The following is a 21509-nucleotide window of genomic DNA, read 5'->3' as shown; positions in this document are numbered from 1 at the left end:
CAGTTTAAAAGCTGTTAAGAAAAGGAGGTACTTTGAGAACATCGTCTGTCTTAAGACTTCCACCTGCATGACCTCTAACTGCTTGGACAAGGTGACAATGAAAGAAGGTGAAAATATTTGCGCTGCAAATGTCAGTTGACACAGGAAAGAGGATAGGTTGGCAAATGACTTCTGTCCTGGCTGAAAATGCTTGGCTGCGATGATAGTCTGCCACTTTGAGAGAACATGCTGATGCTATATATATATATATATATCATTGAGAAGGAATGTGTGAATCACTAGTGTGTTTTGTTTAGTTGACAGACTGCAAAGGGACTGTTATGGCTAGCACTGCCTTTTTGTTGTAGGATGTTTTCTTGGAGAGTAGCTGCTGGACATTTTGAAGCAGTTTGGGATCTTCAAGCATTAGAGTGCGATATGGTACTTAGATCTTAAGGGAAAGTGCATATCTCCAGGGAGCTGGATGCAGTTCAGTGGGTGTGAGTTACATGTTGAACAGCTGATGTCCCAGAAAACATTCTAAAAGGAAGAGGCCGTGCTGCAATTGCCTTTTATTTTGAAGCTTATAAACTGCACAGCCAACAATGAAATGATTCCTCTTCCTTCTCTGCTACATGCAGGATCGCATTCTGTCAGAGCTCAAGAGCTCTTGCCCCCACCCTGCTCCCACACGAATGGGGCTGGGCTAGAAAAGCGCCTGTCTTTTTCCTGGGCACTGTCAACGTTCATCAAAATAACCCCACCATGGCGTTGTCAACTCACAAAACAAGGACACACACTGAGCCCAGCTCGAAACCACCCCCTGGACACAGCCAAGTCAGCAATGTCCCTGCTCTCAAATCAACTGTGTCAGGACAAAAAGATTTAACAAATCTTCCCCTTCCAAGTGGATACTCTTCTTTGCATCACTCTCAAAGGCCAACACCAGCTCTTCTGCCCCAACAAACTTTTTCACTCTCATAGAGTCTGCTAACAAGCTTGAAAACACCTGCCAAAAACAGAGCTCGTGAAACTGTCAGTGGAGAAAACTCATTGCTGCCTACAATTTCAATTGCACCCATCAAACTACAAACACACACCCTGCTATTGCCCCTTTCCTTCTCAGCTCTAGGTACCATCATAAGCCTTCAATCTCATAGAGTCAGGATCTAAATGGAATGGCACCAGGGACCACTCACACACTAAAGCTACAAGGGACAAAAACTTGTCCTGCAGAGGCTTGGCCTCTGCATTCCCACTGACAGTTCAACAACTCTAACCCAGAGAACTGCCTATTGGGAAAAGCCTTTCAATTCACTGAGACCACCCAAAGTGCCCATCCAAACTTGCTTTCTTTGCCAAAGAGAGGAACTAGAAGCTGATCTCAAAAGAAATGGCATCCTCTCCTCCAAAATCCAAAACTTCCAGGGACTAACCCTATATAAAAGTGCCAGAAAATGGATATTGGTCATTACCTGTGCAGGGTACTAGATACGCTGCACACCAAGACCCAGCGCGGCTGTTTGCCTTGTCCAAAAGAAGTGTGCTGGCAGAATTTCAAGAAGACTGCCTCAAGGAAGTGAAAACACATGCCAAATGGATTCTTTCAGGAGGAAGACTGCCTTCCAAAGATGGATATTGACTCCATGATTGTACAAATTGAGTCAGTGCTTCCAAATCAAATATGCCAGCATAGAAGTTTGCTGCTGCCCTTAAGCTGCATGACATAACTTCTTATCTGCACCTCCAACACTGGAGTGAAGTTCTTTCCTTCCCATGAGAAAGCATTGCTGTTCTCTTTCAGGAACTTACCAAGCAAAAGATGCATACCACATCCTGTACTGACTCTGTCCAACGACTCCTACACAGAAGGGGCTGTCACGATCCATCCTTACGAACAGGTTTTGATGATTGTTTGTGGATTGATCTCAGGGTGCAAAAAACTGACACGGCACAGGGGATTTGCAGTAATAATCAAAACAAATGCAGCTTTATTGAAATAACCACAGCAAAAATGCGTTGGGGAGGAAACTGGGGAAAAAAGGAGAAAATAAGGGAAAAGAGGGAGGAAAATAATGGGTATATAGCTACCAAACGTAGTACCGCGGAGTCCTTTGGTATCCAGCCGATGGAGTCCACCAGGCCACATCCGGGGAAATCTCAGAAGCGCAGTTCATCTGGACCCAAATTATACTCTTTTTTGATGGGGGAAGGGGGAATGGATTTTGCAACCAAAACAAAGGTAGTTTATTGTATCTTCGGGGGGAAAAGAATGGTGTTTGGATAGGGGTACACACAGTCCATGTTCGGCAGCAGGCAAGAGCCATTGTTTTCGTGGTCCACTGCCTGCCCCTGCAACATCCATCTTGCTTTGGGCAGCTTTCCTTCCCCCCCTGTACACCTCCCCCTGGTTGGGGTTTTCAGTCCAAGGCCCTGGAAGGAGGTGAGAGGGGGCCTTCTCACATAGGGATTTCATGTCTCAGTCTCTTGATGAAGAGGCTTCTTACATCTCAACTCGTCTGTCACAGTGGTTACGAACGGGTGAGAGGACTTAACTTTTGGGGGGGACCACCCAAAAGCTTAGGAGAAATCCAGCCAGGCTGAGAGGTGGGGAGAATTCCAGAGCTATTATGCAAAAAGGCAAAGTGCCCTTTGAGCTCAGTTGAGCTGTGTAGCCAAATGCACCTGTGAAAACAATAACTTAGCAATGCTCTCAGGTCTAAGGCACATGACTTTCCCCTACAGAATCAGCAGACATTATGGGTTTTGTTTTTCGCTGGTCTCCCCAATGATGATCGTGAGGCAGATGAGGGATATTTCGGACAGACTCTCACAGGGGCCAGGACAGAAATGTCTTGGTGGACTCTAGCTCCCCACGATACCTTATCAGCTGCCCTACCAACAACGATACCTTATCAGCTGCCCTTCTTCCACAAGAAGAGAGGTGTTGAATTCCAGGTGGGGGACAGGTGAGCAAGGTCATGCAAGGCAAGGAAGGGGTTCAAGGGCAAGGCAAGTGGTGGGTTCGCAAGGCAACACAAAGGAGAGAGAAGCAAGGCAATAAAAGTGGTAGAAGGAGAAGGAAATGAAAGGTTGGAGCTGGACAAATGGAAAGGAAAAGAAGGATAGGTGAGCAAGTCAATGCAAGGCACTGGGTTGGTATGAAAGGCAAGGGAAGGACATGCATGGGTCAGGAAGGCAAAGGAAAGGAAAGGAATGGTCAAGAATGACAAGGAAATTCAAGGTTTGGTAGAAAAGGCAAGGCAATGTAGGGGAGGGGTAGGCAACACAATGGGTATCTTAAGAGGAAATGTCCATGCATGGCAAGGCCAAGAGAAAAGTGGTAGAGAGGTCAAGGTAGGGGATAGGTGAGTGCACTAAGAAAGAAAGAAAGTGCATAGCTCTCTCTCTTGTGTGTGTGTGTGTGTGTGTGTGTCTGTGTGGGAAGTTTGCAGGATGTAAAGCAAAGAAAGCTGTCTCTTGATTGTGGAGTGAAGGGATGTTTTCGAACCTAAGCAGCAAGGTCCAAGCAACCTTTTCATCCTGGCACATCTGTGTGTGTGAGACATAGCCAGAAACTTTTCCATTTAGATTCAGACTGCAAGTAGGACACAGAATGTGACCGTGCGAACAGCTGAGCAGGAAAGCACATCACATCAGCATGTTTCAGCAGAAGCAGTTTGTGCGAGAAGGAGATGTACACGTGGGACTCCAGCAATAGGACAATGCACTCAAGCTGAGAAGCAAAGTGCAATGCCTCAATGCGAGCTCTGAAAATAAAAGGCTGCAAGGAAAAGGCAAGGGGGCAAGCTTTCTGTCCTGGCATACTGAGCTGTTTGAAGTTGAACCACTGTTCAGTTTCACTAAGGACTGTGTGACACTGAGAGGATGTGCTTTTCCATGTAGCTGAGAAGGAAAATGAGAATCACCGGTACATCTGGCAGAGTTTGTAGGCTGCGAGGAGAAGGTGACAGCCAGGCCTGGCTTTTGGCTGTGGCGCTTGTTGCAAGGAAGAAGCTGCTGGATGTTTTAAGCTTTTTGGGATCTGTGAGACTGAAAGACTACACTGGTACCTCAATTAACTAATGATTGTTGATCATCTGGCTGAATCTATGACATAAACCAGAAGTGAGATTTTTCCCCCATTCACCTCAGTTTTTTCACCTTTTCATCCAGCAGCCTGAGCCTTTTGATGATACTGTCAAACACCTTGCCTTGAAAGCTAGCAGTGTCTCAGTTCACCTGCTAAGAAACATGGAAAACAGCTAATTTCAAAATTGCCCTGAGCAGAGCTGGTGTTTCAGTACCTGAAATTACCATTGCGAATACATGCAAGAATCACATTTTATTAGGCAAACATTTGAAATATGGTAGTAGTTTCATCTTCTTGTCATTGCAGTCCTTGGAAGTTTTGCTATTTACTGAAACAGGAAACAGATCAAACACGAGAAGCTTAAGAATCCAAGGTCACTGGCCATTTTGCAAATAGCACTTGATGAATTCAAGGTACCATTGTAACATACAGAATGGCTCTGTGCAGGAAAATGGAAGTGTCCTTCTTCACGGGGGCAGAAAACCTTTCTATCGCACGAACTCTGGGAGTAATCCATCATGCCCCAGTGTGCTGTGGTCGGAGAGCTACACAATGGGTCTCTGTGCCCATGGCACTCACAGAGCTCAAGGCCCCACAGAAACTCTCCACCTTACAGACATGCAAGTAAAGCCCATCGAAAATGCAGTTCTCCAGACAGCTTACTGAAACCAACTAGGAGTTCCCAGCATCATGCTGGGCACTTCTGTCCACAGATAGCTTTTGTTTTAATGAACAAAGTTGCATTTTTCTAGTCTTTAGCTCTACTAAGGTATTTTAAGTAACATGGCGAGAAAAAAATTGTTTTGACAATAATAACAGAGGGCATAATGTACCTTTTGCTGCTCTCTTCTTTTGCTGCTCCATTTTGCTTGCTTTGCTATCGCTTTCTTTAAAATAAATGCTAGCAAAATACCTGTCTGTGAAGACAGACTGCCAGAAAGGTCGAGAAACTTTGAAGCTTTACAAGACCCTTGTAGCATGTGTCTTGGTCAATTCATATGCAGATCCTTACTTCCAGCAGGACTTTTTTGCACTGTTAGCACACATTGAACTGAATCCAGTACAAAAGCAATGAATATAGGAACTGTTCTCTTTTAGTTTGAATGGTGATAAAAATGCCTATCAAATAAAAGCATTTTAGAGCAGGAGGAAGATTTTAAATGTTGCTAGCAAATCATAAAAGATGCATATTTACAGGTTGGGTTCCTTTCAAAATTTACAAGATTTCCAGACAGAAAACATATCTTAGTAAACTGAAAATCTAAATCACTATCTATCTAGAATGGCGACATGGAAAAGAGCAAGAGGAAGAAAACCAAAAAGAAAACCAAAGGAATGCCAGAAATAAGGCACAACCTCTCATCCTTTTCTGCTTACTACAGTACCTCAGAAGTACCTTCAAGTGTCCTAACAGTCACGTTAAGTAGAAAACTGTGCCAAGAACAAATGTGAAAATCTGTGGAAAACTGTGCTATCTGAACAGAAACATATGGTTTGCTTTCACGACAATTAAATCTGCATGCAATACGTAGGGTAAGGGTATGTTTTGTATATTCAAAACCAATTTAAAAATATTTCCAAATTGAAGGGACTACTTTTTATTTGTTTTGAATTACTTGGCTAAGTATGGCGCACATTAAAATACTGTAGACATATGGTTCATTTTAGAGTTGCCAACTGCAAAGGAGGGAAGCATTTTGTGTGCTTAAACAAGTAAAGTATTGGACAGTGCTTTTGTTACTTGTTCAAAAGGTTAGAATATGTGTAAAAGATGCTATCTGGGGACTTGGAATTCATGAATTATTTGCTGTGAGTAGGTCAAATGACATTAGCTTTCAAAAAAAAAAAAGTAGTCTTATTCAAGGTTTCACTATTCTGAAGTAGATTAATAACCCTTAAGCTCAATATGGATATGAAGAGGCATATGACATAAAAGGTTAAGCAACACTGGTGACAGCAAAAGGCTTACCTGCTTCACACAAATACAGGAGATAAAATACTATTCTTACAAAAACATTGCTATTCAGAGCTTTCCTTGAAAAATTTCAATGACAATCATGATAGTAAAATTCTAAATGACAGTAAAATTTGCTCAATCATGAGTAAAATTCTTAGTGTGAGCTAAGAATTGTAAGCTTAGGGTATCTCAAGCATGACTTGTATTTGTTGCACAAAAAGGCAACCTGGCCTGCATTTGTTCACATGTACCCCATTAAAAATCTTTCTCTGTCTCAGATTCCTTTTCATGGATACCAACTCAAGCCGTGAAAATTCATGAAAATGATAATTTAAAGAAGGATATATTATTAGAATGGAATAATGGTTAATGTTCTTTTCCTTCCAGCTGCTTTGTTTACCCTTTTAAATTTTTTAAGTCCTTTCTTGTATCACCATGGTAGCACTGCAGCAAGTGTTCAGTTCTAAGCTGTCCATATTGCCAGCTTCTGGACTGCCTTCAGAAAACTTCCCACTGGTTTTGTATAGAAATCACAAGCAGTAGAGATGACTAAGAGTGCAGAAACCTCCTCATATCCTTCTAGAGCAGGACCACGTCTTTGACCAACTCTTAACTAGACAACTGTCATCAGTCATGAGGGAGTCTCATGTTCAAGAGCTTAGCAATGACAGTTGGAAATGACAAAAAGCACACTGAAATTCTCCTTAAACTCCATCGCAGAGCAATGAAGGAGCTTGAATTCACCTTCTTGGGAAGTTTAAAAATGCACATTAACTTTAGGACAGGAGCTAAGCCATTGTAACCTTTGTTGAGTATGTCTGTGTATACAGAGTTTCCATCACTGCAGAAGGAATGTCATTTAACCCACGTTATTGTCACTAGTTGGTAAGCTGCAGTTACTGCAGAGTATCTGCCACATGTTTTACAGGGTGGGCTTTTGTGTGAAAACCCTGAATAACATTTGAGAGAGAAGTATTTTGTGGGGGGGAAAACCCCCAACTCTTAACTATTTCAAATAATGGTTACATTTGAAAGTAAAAAAAGATCTAAAACCTTTCATTTCTAGACGTATTACCAGCACAAACTCTACCAGAATTTATGACGCTTTTGATTATGACACCGTAACTCTACCGTGGACATTCTTGCTCTGGAATATTCCTTAAGAAACAACATCCTCGCTAGAAATAAATAAAAAAAAAATTAGCCGAAATATTGGGCTGAATGATTTCAAAGGCTATGTACTAAAGGCCGAACACTTGTAATAATAGTAATGAGTGGACTGAAAGTTATATCAATACAGCAGAACACAGTTCAAATATATCTTGTGTCCTAATGTTCTCACAGAAGACTGTAAAACACCTCCATTTTTGTGGGTTTGTTTTCTCCCTTTAGATGTACCTTCTACTTCCTTCCACAGTATAAGAATGTTTATGACAAGATTGAATAACCTCATGCAACCTTCTATAAGTAAAGAAAGAGGACCCAGAAAAGAAAGGCAAAATTGTTAATTGCAGGTGGAAAGAGAGAGGCCAACAAAACAAAAAAGAAAAAAAAAAAGAAAAACAGTAATTAGAACCCCCACTGTTTTCTGTGAAAAATAAAGGAACAGACAAGAAAGAACAACTGCAAAATTCTCACTAGAAAAATGCAGTTTATCCGGCTCATGTATTTTGTGGTACAATTCTTGCTGTTTTCTCATGCCAAACATCTTAACCATTAAAGGTGTCCCTTTTCTCTTTCTGGAATACAGCTAGAAAGATGGCTGTGTCATTTCTGACAAGCTGTTATTCTCAGAGGTGCCCAGCTGAAAGTCCTAGATCAAATTATTTGCTCTGTCTTTTTAATATGGCATGACTTAACCACTTACAGTTTCAGCACCTGAAGTTGTCCAGCCCTACAATTCTTTGCCCCTTGAACAGTTATGCTCCCTGGCAACTGGCATTTGTAAGTACATGAAACTATGCAGAATTTGCACTATGAGATGAGTCTAAATGAGTCACACTTAGATTAACTAGGGCATGCAAGGCAGAGAGGGGGGAATGAGAGCACAAGAAGAGATTACACAAGAAGAGTACAATCTACTTTTTTCCTGCAACAGGGCTAACATCGTAGAAATCAAAATTAACACAAGTCCTCCTAGGAGTAATTCTTGCAAAAGACACAGACTTCCTTTTGTGTTCACAGGCCTGGAATATTTAGCTTTGGAATATCAACTCAGTTACAAATGGAACTGCAGGAGGGAGCCACCATTCTTACAATTAAACTTTATATGTGTATAACCTTTCATGGGGATCCATCTTTGTCACGCACATCACATTTTATAAGAGAAGAGGCATTGTTAAATGGCTTCAGTGAAAAAAAATCTTAAATGTACTCCAAATGGAATGAGGATCCAAAGGAGCAAGTATTTGGAAAGAAATAAGTCTGAGATATTGCCTATGATGAGATCCTCTTACATAACGTACCAAATTCTCCATCCAAATATTGGCAGATTAGTCAGAAGAGAAAAGCAATCTTTTTAAATGATTCTTTGGGAAGACAGGGCTTGCAGGGAATATAGTACTTGCTGGTATATTGCTCATTCCAGGAAAGAGCATTAAATACTGAAATACGACCAACAGAAGATGAAGTCTTTGTGAATAGGAAAGTCCAGTGCATGGCAATCTCAGAAAGGAACCCATCAAAGCCCTTGAAATCCCAACACACAAGTTGTGAGTTGGCAGTGTATGCCAGTTTTTAGCAGACAACAACAAAATGCAGATGACAAAATGAGGCCATTAGGTCACGTACAGAATGAAGCAGTATGAAAGAGGAAAGCAGTTGAGAGCATCCACCCTGCTAAGTAGTCTCAGTATTCTTATTGACATTAGCAGAAATTTGAAATGAGTCTATGAAAATTACAGGCAAAAGAAGAAAAGAAAAGGGAGTGATGACTACTCTGGCATAGTGTTTCCTAACAGGGATCTTCAAAATGTAAAGATTGTATCATCCTTTAAACTGAAGGAGGTATTAAAACGAGACATAAGGAAATGACATCAAAATGACTCTGGGCAGTGTACTTATAGATAGAAATGCCACTGATGGAAAACCAACTAAACTGGTACCAATTCAGCAGCATTGTACTAAACCTCAGAAATATCCACTGCCTCACTGTCTGCCATTCTGTTAGTATGCACACAGCAGCTCTGCAACGTTCCTACTGATCATCTCCTTGACAAACTGGGAGTGAGGAGAGCCGCTTTATTGCAAAAACCAGGCTTTTGAAGCAGTCAGGCCTTTATCAATTACATAGCTTTAAACCATAACAAACATAATTCAACCAACCACCACACACCACAATGTGAACATGCGATGATTATAGAACTTGATGATCTACCTCTAATTCTGCTGCCTCACTTTCCCATAGTGCTTTTCTACTTAGCCAAAGTAATGGGCCTCAGCCGTGGTTTTACAAGGCCTTCCTTTTGTAATGTTCTATATGCAACAGCAAACCACTAGTTTCTTCAGTGCCAAGAGTTTAGGTAGATGATTTGCATCTGCCCTTCAAGTGAAACATACTGTGGAGAGAAAATCCTGTCAGTAATGTTCAGTCATTCCATTTTCTAGACAGACCAAATAAAAAGAAAAGCAAGCTATAGGATTGTGTACTTGCTATTACAAAATGCCTGCGGCCATCTGACAATGAGCTAGCAGAAAATCAGCAAAAATGAGACTTGAGGCAAACAACACTTGGAAAGAAATAATGATGTGATAAATAAAAGCAACGCATTTCCAGGCTATTGAGATACTTTAAATGCCAGCAAAGGATTGAGAGCAGAGGCTGAACTAATGGGGAAAGATTAAAAGAATCCCAAGAAAAACATGACAAAAAAATTCTGAAAGATATGAGCAACTGACCTGTTTAAGCCTTCAGGAAATCAGGGACCACTGATTTAGATAGGCCATTCAAATTAATTTACAGGTGCACCTTCCACTGCTTTTTCACCTGTCAGTATTACAGGGTGAACTGTGACCATGGAGTCATGATTATTTGGATTCTGTTCTTATCTTTAGGAGAGAAGTACAGCAGTTGAAGTACCTATTACTGATGTGATACCCAGGAACACAGATTTGACACATGTCATTCAAGTCCAGTCACAAATAATAATATTAAGAGGACAGGATTGGCCTCTTTTCAGGATGCTCTTCTTGTTTTACAGCCTGCTCTGATTCTAGTAAAACTTTTTCATTAGCTTCTCTCCAAAAAGGAGAAAGTCTAATTAAATTTCCCTCCCTACTGGTGCAGGTTTATCATTCAGTTTGTTGAGCCTAAAAATGGAATTGGAACTAGCAGGAATTACTGTGTTTTAAGCATCCAATCTATTAAGACAATCTCCGTTTGATAAAAGCCTACATGCTATTGGCTAAAGAATACTCTGCTTCCCCCAAGACCGGATGCATGCAATTTAATCCAACTTTCTGTAACAAACACCAGTAATACAAAGTCCAGTAATAAAAAAGAGTCACAAATAGCAAGAATAATTTTTTGACCATTTAGGGAAGCAAACTTCTCACCTTCTTTTGGAGTGAGCATAATCTGTTAGGTGAAGTAACAAACTTGAGGACAGAAATCTCCCTGCTACTGAGAAGTTGCTGACAAGGGAACCACCTAAGCTCTGTGACTTTCCCCTTTCCATTCATCAGTCAAGCCTAGTAGCCTAAAATTGACGGGGTCAATCAAAGACAAATGCTAATCTAGTCAGAGGTCTATGAAAAAGTCCAAAAATAATCCAAGTTCTTAGACAATGGAAATGGAAGCAGAGCTACCAATCTGCTTACTTGAAACATATCCTTAAAACTTATTCCCTTATATTCATACCTAATGTATAGCCACTAGTACAGTTAGGGAAAGATGAAACTTACTGATGTCAGCAAGGGAAGGCTTTTAAAGAACTGTTCCCATTAATCATCATATAGACAGTAACTCTATCATTAAATGGAAGCCCTTTTAGTAAGTATCACTTGTGGGAAATTCAGGACTCCTGGACAATGGGCCAAGAAGATTAAGCAGAAGCTGTTTATTGTTTACACGATGCACTTATATGCTCTAACTCTCTGCACATGCTAGTCATGCATTTCTTATTGGTGCCTTTGTCTTGTCCACACATTCTGCATGCACCTCTCAGAATATGTGTTTGGTTACAGTCCAGGTGCTTTGCTGCCCCCTGTTACCAAGTTCTTGCGGTCTTGGAATTTAGTTTCTCATCTTCTCCTTTCTTATTTTAGCACAGCTTATGTCTTAGTAACCTTGATGAATTCCAGAGGGCCCTGAGAAAATTCTGATAAGAACAGCTCCAAGCTGGATGGCTGGTGCACACTGTAGTCTATGTGGTTCAGATACATTGCTACAATTCTCCCTTCTTCTTCTTGCACCAGCCAGACCCTTTCCACCATATTTTCTTCCAAGAGGCTCACCAATTTCATCATGCATGGAATAACACAAAGCAATACAATAATGACTACTAGTAATAACAAAGCTCCCTTTACAATATCTTTGAACCATCCAGTTATTCCCCATCCCTCAAACCATTCATCCAAACCCCACTCATTCCCAGTCAATTTCTTCATGTTATCTTGTAGTTGTTTGAGTTTTCTGTGAATGGATGCAGAATGGTCAGAGAGGTTCATACAACACATTCCTTCAAACTCCTCACACGCATGCTTACGTGCTAACAACAAATCTATACCAGCTCTATTTTGCAGTGTGCCATGTCTAATACTATCTACGTCAGTGAGCATCTGATTTAAAATAGCTGAAGTCACATTTAGTTGTTTGACTGTCCAGCATCCCAACTTATTAAAGGTAGCCAAAGCTTGAGCAGCAGCAATACCTGGAGTAAGGAATGATGCTATTATTCGTGCTGGAGTGCCCCAAAACTCTACACGATTGTCACAATCAGATTTTCACAATCAGGTCTTAAACTTGTGATTGCTTTCAGTTCTCTTGCTATGTCCCACTCCCTAAATAGTCTGATTCAGCATTACGCACATGCTAGCAGCAAACATGGTTAGTTTTCCTAAGTAACAAGGACCACCAAACTAATTACTTGGAATTGCAGGCCATGCCCTATCCCCACAGATTAAAAAGACACCTGGTGGAAGCTTTCTTACAGTCACATTTGCACCAGCACTTCTAGGATAAGTCCAATTGTGGCAATATTTGGTCATATTCTGATACCATGGAGAATTGGGATTAAAGATGACTTTATTATTTTTGGGTCATGGGACTAGGACATTGCTCATATAAGTTGATTTTGAGTTTAAAAAGTAGTTTAAAAACTAGCAATAATTTCCAGGTACTGATCCTAACAAATCTAGTTCTTGGACTCTAGTCTGCTTTCATTCTGTGACTGTGTTGTTATACCTGCTTGGAAGCCCTCGCCGTTTTCCTTAATCTCCAACCTTTAGCATATGTCCAGTTTTGTACCACCACTGGCTATGTTACACCACTGATCCTTTGTGCTTGGTTTATTTGCTTCCACATATGGTTTTCCTCCAACTCCTACCCATTTTGCAAAACCAGTAAAGTTACTTATTGGGATACCAATTCAAACATATGCAGAAATGATCTCCTGGCATGGCTAAGGATAGACAAAAGAAACCCAACCCAGTAGCACTGGCACAAGTAAGCCACATAGTCTGTCAATGCCATCCCGGCGGGTTAATGTCTGCACTACAGATGTTGCCACATATCACAAGTAACACAGAGAAAGATCCAAATACCTGCACATCTACTCTAAGACTATTCTTCATCCTTAACATTAGCAAAGAACCCTTCCCCTATGAGATTAGGGATAAAATCCAAACTGACTGTGCCTCTTGCTCTTTGTGCTCTTTTCCTATTCTGTCTCCTTTGGTTCTTCTCCTCCCACCTTCGCTTTATTTGTTCTCACTGCTCAGGTCTAACTCCCCACGTCCCAGGAATAAATATTCCTTTTCTTCATTCAATGGCATTGATCTTATTCTCTCTGTCCTTTTTCTTGAGCTTGCAAAGTTTGCTATGATACCACTGAATAGCCTGTCTCAATTGCTCCCAAGACTCAAACAAATTCAGCGTTTCTTGACAGGTTTCAGGGGAATTAACTGTTATTCCTGTCATTTGGGTTAACACCATCCAGGTAATAAATTTTTGGGAGTGCCGATCTCTGCACTCTATATACCTGGGGAAGGTCCCTCCTTTAAACTCACACCACCTATCTGATCTACACTCCACTTATTCTAATCTCACCCAAGGATAACAAAAGCATTCATAATTCTGAGGGCAATTGATGTTTTCAGGTAGCACTGGTTGTTGGTTCATTGTTGATATTAGGGACCAGAATGTCCTTTTCAAGCCAGGGATAAACCCATTTTGCTGGTATCCATACGGTTTTTTGTCTGTAATGATACAAACATAACCCCTGCCCCACATCAGTAAATCTGCAGATCCTTCTGATAACCCTGTTCATAGGTGTGGTAGTTTGACAGGAAATATGTTTTCTGGGATGCTGTAGTCAGGCTAATGGGTGCTCAGATTTAATATTAGTACTTAATGTGGCTATTGGGACATTGGATCTGCTTCTGAGAACACGGGGTTAAAAGCAGGGCTCTCTTCCTGGGAGGTTCTCTTTGGATGTTCGGCGGGAAATGTGAGATGCAAAGCTGTGTTTCATGTCAGGTACAAACAGGCAAAGTGTGTACTTGCGAATGCAAAATGTGTGGACATTGACAATGGGATAGTTGCGAATTCTAATAATAACTGATGGAAATAACGCATGGAAAAAGGCCTTTGAACCTATCTTTTGTTTGCAATTAACCCTGGTTGATTTAGGAGCATTGGAATTAAGGTGTTAAGGATGTTGCTTTTTGCTTGCATTTAATCCATAAAAAAGCTCTGCAATAATAACCTTTTGAAGTATAATTTTAGAATATTACTTGTATCCTTGAAACTATAGCTTTGGAATATATATATAGGAAATATGCTTATCTCACTCCTTATTGAAGCAGAGAAAAACAGTTTGAGAAAGGAAGATGAACATCACCTCAAGGATTTATGGTTTCGACCAAAGGGAAGCTAGACATCACTGTTATGAGATTTATAATCTCTGCAATTAAAAGGTGGACACATCTGGGGAGCTGGACCATCACCATCTGGGGATACTCCTTTGGAAATACATCCTGAGAAATTAAAATCACAGTAGTGTATAGAATTATGATGTAATAATTTGGAATAAAAATTGCTGATGAGTAAAAATTGGAAATAGAAACTGTTGAAAAAAACTGATGAGTACCCCTATAAACACCTGTAACCATCAATTATCGGCGTGCAGTTGGAGGGAAAACTTCCCCCACTGTACCCAGCGCTGTATTGCTCATACTTTACCATATTAAATAATAAATTGATTGCTGCTTGAATATTGGCCTAGTCAAGCTTCTTATTCATAACAGAAAGAGTTTGGATCTTTCCCCCCGTCCCAGCTGCCGGCTGGGCGGGGGCTGGGAAGCCACACGGCCATGAGGTAGGCCTGGCTCAAGGGTGGAGGAGAGAGACAAGCACTGGGAGTTTGTATAGCCATGTACAGGCGCCGGTGCCAAGGACTGTTATCTTGAAATTTGATATCCTGTGCTGGCCGCACAGCCCGCCGGTGGAGAAGGGGGGGGATGCTGTGGGATGCCGCGATGCTTGTAAGAGCTTTTAACCCTTTTGTAGACAATGAAAACTCTGCAGAGCATTAACCTCTCCTGGAGGGGGATGAAGCAGAAGATGAAGAGGGAACTGAGTAAGAGTTGGAGGTCTGAGCAAAGGAGAGATCTGAAAAGAATAGAGAAGAACTCAAGTAGAAGAGATGATGGAGTAGCTTATGCTAGACTCTTTTTGTGTAGCCATGGACAGAGCCATGTTTCCTTGTGATAGAGACTGCATTCTAAAGGGAGGCAATGCCTCAAGACCAAGAAGGTTTGGTGTGGGTACCCCTCGGCCCCAGGGGGTGCAAAAAATATGGGGGGGACAGATGTCCCAAAGTTGAGACTGTGCCTTTTTAGAGTAAGATGAAGCATCCTTAAAAGTTGACCCTAGAAGCAGCTCTAGTCCGTGTTCAGTAGAAAGCGCTAGACATGAAAGGAAGAAGTCACAATTAGCACAAGAAAGACTCCTTCTCCTCTTAATGAACTGAGAGGCAGTGCTGGACCGAGAGTCTGAAAGGCAGTGCTGGACCGAGAGTCGATGATTTGGGGGATGTATTGTATTGGGAATTTGGTGGGGAGGAGGAAGAGATGTATTTGTGAAGTTTTCATTTTCCTTGTGTGTTTCTTTTTTTTTCCCTTTCCCTTGTAGTTTAGTTGATAAATTCTCCTTTATTTCTAAGTGAGAGCCTGCTTTGCTTATTCCAAGTCACATCTCACAGCAGAAACCAGGAAGAGGGTATTCTCATGAAGACACTGGCATTGTGCCAGTGTCAAACCATGACAATAGGATATTTAGAACAAACTTTTGGTTGGTGCTCTACCAATTCAGAATCTTGCTGCAAACCTGAATTATGTGTTATTACTGGTGGTTCACTACAATTACCTACTAACCATAGATGATTCATAACATAGACTGCTTTCAGCACTCTATCCTGTGGGCTCAGCCCATTCTCCCCACATGGGGAGAAATGTTTGAATGAAACAAAAGTTTGTTCTGTTTTTTGTTTATCCACCAGTCCTTTCAGTACCTGATGCATCCTTTCAATGATAGCTTGTCCTGTGGAGTTCCCTGGAATACCTGTGCTATGCTCTTCCCCACAACCAGCTAAGAAATCCTGGGTCTCTCGGGCTATATTTCCTGACCCATTAGCTGTTTTAATTTTCTGAGGCAAACTCATGATGGCAAGCAGACTTGCAAGTGTCGAATGACAAAATGAGACCCTTCGCTTGTCAGAGGAGTGGCCCAGACCATGTCAGAAAAGGTGTCTATGGTTACACTAATGCGTTTAAAATGACCAAAAGAGGCACAGATAGTTACATCCATTTGCAAGGGCCCTAGGCCATGAGGGTTGACTCCAGGACCCAATCTACCAATCATACCCTGGCATTGTGGACAGGCATCCTGCAGAGATATTCTCAATTGTTTGGGTAAAACTTATGCATTTCTGTGAAAAAAACTTGTAAGCCCTTCTGGTTTGGCCAAGCGTATCAATATTAGGAGAACCAGAGGCCCAAAGTGGTGCCACAAATTGATCAGCCTTCACATTTCCTAAGGCTAGGCCTTCTGTCAGTGCAGAGTGACTCTGTATCTGGGTAATAAAATAATCCTGTTTGCGAGAATTAAGTAACTGCCATAGTTGCAAAAAGATTTGCCACTACCACTGGTTTTGAATTTCCTTGAGCAATGCTTGCTCCATGCACTAAACAATACCTACTACATAGAGAGAATCAGAAACAATGTTAATGGGATCATTTGGCCATTTTTCAAACACTAATAACAGCACATGACTCAAGATGCTGTAAGGAACCTCCTGGTCCCTCAAGGATTTCACTGAGCCATTTGCGTCTGTCCTGATAAGTAAGACCTGCTTTAAAAGTTTTTCAGGCATCAGTAAAAACTGTGAGGCCTTCTACAGGTTGTTTTGATAGCCAAGGAAGTTCTTTCACCTGTTGATACAAAGAAAAAAGCTTATTAGGGGCAAAAAGAGTGCTAATAATACCTGGAAAGTTTAACAATGCCTATTGTAAAGTGTCTGAATTCTGCAATGACCATTGTAAAAAGTCTTTTGTTAGTGGAAGAATATACTGGGGTTCCATTCCTGCAATTTCCAGTGTCTGCTTTGTTCCTTGATCATGATTTTGGCTATAGCTTCCATTCGTGTGGTCAAGGATTCATTCAAATTACATGGTAAAAAGAGCCATTCTAGGACTTTTAGTGGCTGATTAACCTATCTATCCCACTGCATTAGGATAGCCATCATGTGCTTTTCTCTATTCAGCATGGCCACAGAAAATGGTAAATTAGGGGACCAACAATCTTCAAAGGAATTACCCAATTTAGTGGCAATTTGAGTCAGTCTTCTGTTGTTTTTCAGTTCATACAGAAAATTGGTCTCATTTCCCCCTTTCAATAATGGCATTAGGGGCTCACAGTCTTAATTAGTAATGCCACAGGTGCTATAAACCCACTGTATGTCCCCAATTAACTTTTTGGGGGTCATCCATCAAGGTCAGAATTTCTGTACAAATAGTTAATTATTGAGGCTGAATTTGGGCTTCAGTGATAAGCATACCCAAATATTTCCATAAGGCTTGTTGTTGGACTTTTTCCAGGGCAATCTGAAGGCCTGCCTTCTGCAATTGTTGTAAGGCAGGTAGCAGGGTTGCTGTATCCAGGTGTTCTCCTGCTATTATTCATGTCATGATAGGTAAGACACTGTAAGTACTGGTTTCTCAGCAGGGCTAGTGCCCAGGCAAAAAACACACAGTTGTCACATCATGGGAGAATTTCGCATCCCTTGTGGCAATACAATCCACTGATACCTTTTTGCTGCCTCTGCTTTGTTAATGGATGACACTGACAAGGCAAACTTCTCACCGTCATCCTCGTACAGGGGCATTGTGAAAAAGCAATCTTTTAAATCAATAATCAACAGTTGCCAATTGACAGGTAACTTTGATGGTGAGGGAAGGCCAGGTTGCAAGGGTCCCATATCCTGCATTACAGCATTAATTGCTCAAAGGTCATTTCCCTGATTTTTTAGGAATTGTAAAAATGGGTGTGTTCCAGGGGCTCGGAGAAGGTACGATATGCTCCCTTTCCAACTGCTCATCAACCAGTTCATTAACATGGGAAAGCTTTTCTTTAGACAGCAGCCATTGATCAACCTAGACTGGTGTTTCTGTTAACCATTTTCATTTTAGGGTTGGCAGCCCCTCAATGACCACTGCTAAAAACCCTCATTGGTGACACAGAAACCCATCTGGCCCAATGCGTCTTGTCCCAGCAGCCAGATTGTTGTAGTCATCACATAAGATCTCATCTGAGCCCAAACATGTGCATCCTCATCAACCCATACTGTTAAGAGTGTTTTACTGATTTGAGTCATTTGCACAACTCCCACCCCCATAACAGGTGTTCCCAAGGTGTTCAGAGGTCGTTTTGCAGGCTATACAAACAAGGGAACAATGGTGACATCTGAACCTGTGTCCAGTAATGCAGCTTTTGTCATGAGAGCTCCTCCATCAGGGTGCTGAAAAGTAATGGGTTTAGTTGGTTTTCTCCTGATAATGGTAAACATTACCTGAGGGGTTTCTGTTGACCCAAAATCTCCATGCCCTCTATGCATGACCCCGTTTCAGAACCTTGGCGTCAAATGAACTAACTAGTGTCTTTTGGAATATGGACAGGTGGCTTCCAAGTCTGCACCATTATCTCAAAACTGCCTAAATAATCTGCATCAATCAGTCTAGGTGAAAAAAAAAGGCTTGTTCTCATGTGAATGATCTTCCTATCAGCAGTAGAGCACTAAGTCCATAGCCCAATGGTCCATTTGCTGTTGATGGTATGACATCTACATAGGTGTTTGTCAAAGTGATGTCTACTGCTGTCTCCACGTCCACTCCTGCAGATCCTGGTGTTGCTGAGTGGAGGACGTCCAGGCAGCCACCTGGTTGTGGGGGAGCATTTGTGTCATTGCACATTCCCCCTTCGTGCTCGGTTTTGCATTTCCCAAGGGGGGGTCCATCTCTCCATAAATCTTGATTTAAATTTGCCAGTCCGATGCCCAAACTTGTCACATCTGTTGCAGTTTTTTTTCACTTATGGCTAGTGAAGTAATAGAAGAAATTCTTAGTTCTAGAAGCTGGTACTAATCAGCACAGATTGTTGCTCAGCCAAAACTGTGTTAAATTCCTGAAGCCAGAGCAAGAGAACAGAGACTTCATAGAATTAGGAAGAGTTTATTTTTCTTTCTTTTATATAGCAAAAGGGAGAGCCATTTGCCTCTGTCCTGCCAAGTAAGACCTGCTTTAAAAGTTTTTCAGCTGGCATCAGTAAAAACTGTGAGGCCTTCTACAGGTTGTTTTGATAGCCAAGGAAGTTCTTCCACCAGTTGATGCAAAGAAAAAGGCTTATGAGGGGCAAAAAGAGTATATTAGAGTGGGGCATAGAATAGGCGATTCAGGCAGTCTCTACTGTCTGATTACCTCAGCCAATGGGGCAAAGAAGAGGGTAATGCAGTGGGAAACTTAGGATAAAAAGGGAGCTGCATCCCCCAACCACTTGAAAGACCCCATGGGAAATGGTCCATGGCCTTTCCCTTTATTCCAATAAAGTTACAGGACTCTTTTGTCTCTTTTTGGGACAAAAACCTCTGGCATCAAGGATTAATTCTTCTAAGAAAATGAGCACTCATCTGGGGTCCTTCTGCCAACCCGTGACAGTGAGTGGGAGCTCAAGGTGCCCCTCAGCCAGCTTTGGTGATCAGTTCCCTTTGGTGGCAGCTGGCACTGGGCAATTGGTTGAGTACCCAATGTGCCCACTCAAGACAGACAAGTAGTGGACTAGAGGGTCCACGAAGAGTCCACAGGGAAGGACCACTGAAAATGTCACAAATCAATGGGATTTTTGGGGGAGTAAACCTGAGAAGGAACCCATAAAGCATAGGTAAAGGCAGCAATGGGTCCTGGGAAAAAGGATGACGATCACGGGTAGCAGAAGGGAAGCGAGTTACAGGAGATGCTATTATCAAGGGAAGGGAATTAGAAGAAGGGAGGATGTTGCTGTGAATTAACATTTGTACTGATTCTAAGCATGCATGTGGAGTAGTATGCACATTTAGAAATCTGTGAGAGGAAAGAGGTTTAACTTGCAGGGGAAAAAACATTAGCGCATGACAGCTTAATTACCCCTCTCTTGGAGGTAGTGAATTTACCAAAAAGGGGACCAATGATGTACATTAGGGGACATCAGGCAAAGGACTTGGAGGAGGCAATAGGCAATTGACTGGCAGACGAAGAAACTCAGAAAGGAATACTTTTGCCAGAACTCTTCAAGACCCTCCCTTTGCTCCCAGTGACTCAATCACTGCCAGAGAAACTGTCTTTTCCACCAGAGGAGCTGGAGATAACTAAAAAGAGTGGGGCAGAGAAAAAAAGGGAAATAATTGGTTTACAAGGGATGGCAAACAATGGAGACCAGAAGCTCTGGCCATACAAATATTATAACAACTCCATGAAGGGAATCATTGGAGCTCTCAAGGATTGGCAGAAGCCTTCCTCAAGATGTATTTTGCTGTGGGTCTTTTTAGTCTGGCAAAAGCAGCTGTTGAAGTTTGCTTGATTTGTGCTGAAGCCAATAACAGGGTTACAAAGAAAGTTGACAGGGGAGGGAGGCCTTGGGCTGTTATGTCCCTTCTAAAAATGCCAAGTGGATTTTACTAAGATGTCCCAAGTGGGAAGGCTTAAATATCTTCTGGTAATAGTATATCAGCTAACAAGGTGGCCAGAAGCATTCCCAACTGCTTCAGCAGCTACAGCATCACCTATGAAGGTATTTTTGGAATAAATTATTTCAAGATACAGGATTGTAAAGGAACAGACTCAGGGGAGCTAATTTTACAGGAAAATTCCTTCAAGGGGTTATGGCTACTTTAGAAAAACAATGGATCTTCCATACCCCCTGGCACAGAGCTTGTGTCAGGTAGAAAACAAATGAAGAGCGAAATAAAGAAACACCTTTTGAAGCTGGTAATAGGCACCAAGATGCCATGGGTAGGGCTTTTTCCATTGGCTTTGGCAAGAATGAAGACCAGACCCAGAAGAGAGAATCAGTTCTCTTCCTTTGAATTATTGTTTGGAATTCCTCACCCAGGTAATTCTCAACCTATCGGGATGTAGAGGTAAGTGATATATATTTAAAAGAATATGTGGCCAGCATACTGTCTCTCATGAAATCCCTTCAACCAGAAGCTCAGCTGGCATAGCCCCTGCCTTTGGACTTTGGCTGTTCGTAATATCCAACCAGAGGATTTAGTCCTGCTTAAGGAGTGGAAAGATGCACCACTGGTGGCAAAGTGGCGTGGAACTTTCCAAGTGTTACTGCCCACAGAAACAGCCATCAAGACAGCTGAATCCATCACACTCTAAGGTCAAGGTCTCTAAGGCCCCAGAGACTAGGACATCTTAACTGGAAAAGAAGGACAGCAGGCTCTAACTGACAGACCACTCCACAGGAGTGGTCTCGAGCAGCAGCTTGAGACATTGACATCAGGGCAAGCCACGTATACCTATGCACAGACTGTCTGCTGAAATAGTCTGGATGGGCATCCCTCTTTTAGAATCTCCACTCACTGGGGGGCTACTACTTGCTGTCATTGTTTTCTTCATCTTAGGTGGTTTCTGTGCATTCACTGGCCACAGGTGGTGCAGAAGACAAGATAAGACATTGTGAACTCAAACTACATTTACTCATCAAAGAGTAATTATGACTGATTC

General features: G+C 41.8%; 1 protein-coding gene and 1 long non-coding RNA gene across 6 annotated transcripts in view; both read right to left on the bottom strand.

Annotated features, from left to right (window-relative positions):
- The window catches only part of DCBLD2 (discoidin, CUB and LCCL domain containing 2), a 419219-nt gene that overhangs the window by 43631 nt on the left and 354079 nt on the right, over nt 1–21509 (bottom strand). The window lies entirely within an intron of this gene.
- LOC143693393 (uncharacterized) lies at nt 1941–21350 on the bottom strand. The gene is made up of 2 exons (XR_013181032.1): nt 9927–21350; nt 1941–9586 (listed from the first exon to the last, which is right to left on the bottom strand). It is a non-coding gene; the product is annotated as an uncharacterized LOC143693393 (long non-coding RNA).

Source organism: Agelaius phoeniceus, chromosome 2 (genome assembly GCF_051311805.1).
Source record: "Agelaius phoeniceus isolate bAgePho1 chromosome 2, bAgePho1.hap1, whole genome shotgun sequence".
Classification (NCBI taxonomy): domain Eukaryota; kingdom Metazoa; phylum Chordata; class Aves; order Passeriformes; family Icteridae; genus Agelaius; species Agelaius phoeniceus.
Note: the sequence above shows the minus strand (reverse complement) of the source record. Positions and strands in the feature narration are given on the sequence as shown.